The sequence below is a fragment of the Mytilus galloprovincialis genome, chromosome 2, assembly GCF_965363235.1.
Source record: "Mytilus galloprovincialis chromosome 2, xbMytGall1.hap1.1, whole genome shotgun sequence".
Lineage (NCBI taxonomy): Eukaryota > Metazoa > Mollusca > Bivalvia > Mytilida > Mytilidae > Mytilus > Mytilus galloprovincialis.
In genome coordinates, this window is record NC_134839.1 from 5,049,988 (window position 1) to 5,055,987 (window position 6,000).

Below are 6,000 nucleotides of genomic sequence, written 5' to 3' on the forward strand. Positions count from 1 at the left end.
CTACTTAAATTTAAAAAATAGATACAAGAAGACGTGGTATGAAAAATAAAAACAATATCATATGTCTTTAACAGCAGATGTTTAATTCCAAATCCTGGAAAGTGCAAGAGGGGGTTATGGGTAATGAAATTTTATGTATTTCATGTAGGTAATAACACGGTGATGGATGAACTTAAAGCTATAATTATTGACTATTATCTTGCTATTAAAAAGGCAAAAAAGACAAGTAACACATTTTCAACATTCAATTTAATTCCCTGTGGCTTTAACTAAATTGAAATGTCCATGACTTTTTTCTCGTATGATTATTTGTGAAATTGATCGATGATCAGATTCCACAGACATTGACACCATGGTTCCATTGAATGAAATTGGATAACCTGCTGTTTTCATGCTTTCAATAAAATAAGTTCAATTACAGAAACACCTCCACCTTAAATATTGAATGTTGTCATATTGCATTAACCCTAATACTAAGGACACAATTAGATACTCGCAATCAGAATAACGCCCTAATCTTACGCTCATATGTGTCTCAATTCTCCTTTCTACATGTTTATTAATAATTTGACGTCTATTTAATATAGTCAGGAGATCAGATAAAACGGTGTCTTCCTCCGAAGTTATATTATCAATTGAAGGTTTATTCGGTATTCTATTACAAACCAACTGTCAAATATGTCACCGATCCCACTATTCTCAATCACATAACTACCGGTGTTAATTACTTATATATTATGTGTTGTAGATACACGTCAGTCTGTATCACACGTGTTATTGTTTGAGTTCCTATCTTTCCAAATTTTGTAAATTAGTAAATTTGGAAATTTGAAAGGAATTATTCTTTTGAATGAATGAATGAGTTTTTTCAAAAAGTATATACATGCTATGACAGTCAAAACATGCATAACATATATGACAAAATGAATAACAGCAAAACACAACACACATGATTCAATTTTAATAAATAATTTGCAATAACTTTTTCCATGCTGCCTTCAAATAATTACATAATTTTATAGTCAGAGTTTTATTGGCATCTTTTAACAATTGATTTAGTTTATAAATATTTGACAAAGAACAAAAGCAGTTTTGTTAATAATGTAATCTCCCAGGTCTGTATACAGGACAAACTAAAACAAAATGATATTCGTATTCAGCAAGTTCATATTACAAAGACATAATCGTTTTTCTCTTGGAGTATTGGTATATCTACCAACTTTAATTGCAATAGGTTACAATAAATTGCGTACATTTGTTTAAAAATACAATTCAAAATGGAAAGTCCTGAAACGTATAATGGAAAAATCAAAAGCTCAAACGCATCAAACAAATGGAGTAACCACTTTTTTGTTGATAAGCTTGACCTAGAATGTTGAGTTTCCATTTGTTGATAACAATCAAGAAATCATAAGTCACAATTCTACCTCAAACCATGATTTTTAATGGAAAATAACGTATCCATTTATTATTATCCAGAAGGTAACTGTGTATTAAAGTCTCCCTTTATCAATGACATGAACAATATTAATCACCCTTTAGGTCTGACAACGTAATTATTGCTCTTTGTGTCTATTTTTAGATTTTTTTCTATTTTATTAACTTTCATGGCCTATATTTGTCTATATTTAATTTTTTTCGTGAGTTAGATTTCAGTTGAAGGTGCATTGCACAATTTTGTAAAGAGGTTTTGAGAATTAGAATACAAGAGGAATGTTTGAAGCAGTCTAATGTTCATGTCATGTACGTTTATAGTTTTTTATACGGTGTTAGTTTTTTCATTGTTCATGTCGTATATAACTAAATCTATAGTGATAGTTCACGGTTTCAACGCACGAATGAGGTGTCTTAACAAGAAGGTGTTATGCTGTCTTATTACAACACGATTATATTATAATGCACGATTACTTTGTTTGTTTAATATCAACAAAATTAAACTATAAAAAAATATTGAAAGGGTTCCGCGGAACCCAGTGTCTTGCCTACTTATGCTGTTAATCGCAGGCTAAACAAAAATTAGGAAAACATTTATAAAAATATTTCTCTCCATACTTTTTTTGATTGTAAGAAGCTTCTGTCCATGTTTAGTAAAAATACAGGATAGTTTATGGATCTAATGAATGTTTTGAAAACTTTAATTACAGACTGTACAGTGGCGGATCCAGAAATTTTCATAAGTGGGGGCCCACTGACTGACCTAAGAGGGGGCCCGCTCCAGTCACGCTTCAGTGATTCCCTATACAAGCAACCAATTTTTTTCCCAAAAAGGGGGGGCCCGGGCCCCCTGCCCCCCCCTAAATCCGCCTCTGCTGTATGTAATGTTAACTGGAAGAACAACTAATATATATAGGAAGATGTGGTGTGAGTGCCAATGAGACAACTCTCCATCCAAATAACAATTTATAAAAGTAAACCATTATAGGTCAATGTTACTAAGTAAAATACGGATAAACAAGTACAAACTTTAAACAAAATTTCCTTCTAGATACTAGCTTTTGATCATAAACAAGCTTCTGTCCAAGTTTAGTACAAATCCAGGATAGTTAAGGAATGTTATTAAAATTTTAAAAACTTTAACCACAGAGTGAATATAATGTTAACTGGCAGAAATCTAAGTCCATTTATAAGTGAAATACAGAAAAAAAGGGAATATTTTTGTTACAAAACATACTTCTGGATACTATCTTATGATCATAAATAAGCTTCTGTCCAGGTTTAGTAGAAGTCCAGGATAGATTAAGAAAGTTATTAGAATTTTAAAAACTTTAACCACATGGTGAATATTTGTGGACACCGCCGCCGACGACGGAATGTAGGATTGCTTTGTATCGCAAAAATCGAAGAGTCCACAAAAATGAACGTGTTGAGTTCCTAAAAACAAAGGTGTCTATACATTGTACCATACGCAGAGAAATAGATACATCATCGTGCACCAGCAGAAAGTTTTTAAACAACAAAACAACCATTTAAAATAACAAAAGATAACAACTGATATGGATTCTGACTTGTGCTATGCTCGTGATCATATTTATATAACAGTAGTAAACCGATGTTAAATCACATCAAATTGATGATCACATGGAGTTGAACATGTTATCAATAATTGCAACAACTCCTTTAATCTTCTCTCTGGATATTTAGTAATGGCGAGGACTGGCTTGCCACAAAACCACGGTCAACTTAATTTTTTTCTTAAAATGTCCTGTACCAAGTTAGGGGTATTACAGTTGTTATCTCCTAGTTCGTTTCTATGTATGTTGCATTGTCGTTTGTTTTTTTTTTTGTGCACTAAGTGTTTCTGTTGTCTCTTTATTTTCCTTTTAAGGTGAAGTGTCTCCTCGGTTTAAGTTTGTAATCCGGATTTGTTTTTTTTTTAAAGTGACTTATAACTTTTGAACATATTGCTTTTATTTGGCACGCAATACTTTTCAAGAAAAAAATATAACAGTTCATCATAATACCATTGTCATGAAATCTCTGTTGTGCTTTGAAATTTAGCCTCAAGTTATCACTTGCATCAGTGTGAAATGTAACGTATTATACTGAACAACAAGTAATACCATGTGTAGTTGATAAAGGTCGCCTTCTCGTCCATGACGTAGCATTTCGACTAAGTGACGATCAATAGGACGGGTTATATGAATATTAGGAGACACTTATATATAACTTCTGTATATTTCGCCTCTCTTTTAGCATTCACACAAGTGTTCACTATTCTAGACTAAAAGACAAATTAAAGGAATTGGTCCTTTTTTGTTTCATAAAAAAGATGTCTAAGCACAGATACAAGTACCTTGTTATAATGAGGAATTAGATTACTATTATTCAAACAAAAAATTCACTGAAAGTGATATTTTCAAGATGGTTGAATTCTTTTTTTGAAAACATATTTGTTAGTTTTTGATGACGGCTTTTTTCAACAAGCAAAAGACATTCCCATGAGAATCAACTGCGATCCTCTTCTTGTGGACTTGGTTCTTATTTATGTAAGATAGATTTCATACAGGAGCTTCTTTGGAAGAATGAAAAGAAGCTAGTTGATAACCTCTCACTATATAATTCAAAGTTTAACGACAATGTTATGCATCTATACAATTAAACTTAATAATACATGATAAAACAGATACATTTAAATATGCCTAATATCTTTACTTAAATATAGAAATTGTAACGAGGGTCGGTACACAGTTGCGAACAACAATACCTTGTTATGATTTATTCCAAATAACAGAAAATTGACCATTGTCATACAACACCAATTAGTTTGTTTTATAATCGAGCTTTTCACCATTTTGACTTTTGATCAGAAATTAAGCTTTTTGTTTATTATTTAATAAGGGACAAAATTCTCAATAAATATTTTTTATTGGAATTGATAAAACAAATGTATATTCTCAAAGTGAAGTTAAACTTCATCTCTTCTTTTTAAAGAAAACAAAGAGATGTATATGATACATAATATCTTGAAATCATTATGATGATAAAAATGTAATAGTTGTACATGTATTGTAAGATGATAGTTAAATTCGCACCATGACAGATAGTAATACGACCGGTGTAACAAGTAGAGCAGGACATCTCATATCTTAGGAGTAAGAAAACTGGGACAAAATACACAATTTACAATTAAAAATAATTAATAAATTTGTTTCTGAATTTTTAATTTAATTTAGATAAGTTCAATATTTTAAATGTGCGAAAATAGGGACTTTGATATCGATGAGACAACATGAATTCATTAAATATGAAAAAAAGGCAAAAATAAATGAAATACATAAAAATCTGAAATTACAATTTTATTTTGTCATATTACAAAATCTACTTTAAATTAAGTATAACACTTCAACAAGAAATTGCTTTTGCTCGAAGTCGACATGAGCAAATGAAAAAGATGCATACATACTTTAATTAAGAGGAGCTATATATATGACAAAGCGAAACCTAAAAGGAATAGCATAGTATATCTGAGAATTATAACACATCAGCAAAAAAGTAAACAGTTGTTTTCGTTTAAAAATTAAAGACTAAAGGTCTTTTTCTGTATACACCATAGAATACTGATACATACTTTACCTATCTTAATAGCAAAAATGAATATCATACAATTAACAAAAAAACATAAAAAGTAAAATCACAAAAAATACCGAACGCCGCGGACAATTTAGACAGAAAGTCCTAATCAAATAGCCAAATTAGGGGCCCAAATACACCAAACAACTGGATAACAACTGTACAAGTACTTTCTAATATAGTACATGGTGAAAAAAAACATCGTTTTACAGCTAGCTAAACCTCTCACTTGAATAAAAATTGTGTCTTTTTGAAAAAAAAAAATAAATACTTGACAAACTTATTGATACTTATACATGAACAGTTAAAACGGAGAAATTGTTGAATAGCATAGCTCTGTTTAATGTCATTTTCGAATCTCAAACGACTATGAAGAATTGGTTTATCTTTTTGTCATTCAGAATCTAAATGTCGCCAGTTTCCTTCCAAACGTTTTTATTTTCTAAATGTTTAAATTGTTTGGTAACATTTTCGACTTTAATTGATGACATTAACTATATAAAAAGTTATAATCCGACATCATAGTCAATGTAAAATTACGGAGTGATATTGGAACTTTAGTAGCTTAATAATTTGTAAATAAACCAACGGAGAATTCATCACAATTTTGTTTTGCAACTGACATTATAAAAATACATATCTCTTCATTTTATTTTAAGATATTTTTTTCAGCTAGAGCTGCATTCGTAACTGGACAAAATCTTATATTTTTGCAGTTTACAGTCATCGTTTGACAATCTTCAGCACAAGTTACACCGGTGACTAATATAAAATAAGGAGATGGGGTATGACTATCAATATATATAACAGCGTTTTAATGACGACTTTCCACAATAAACTTACAACACCATGTAAAAAAGAAGAAAGAGACAAAGAGACAAACATACAAATAAGTACACAAAACACAGCATAGACATCTGAAGACTAAGC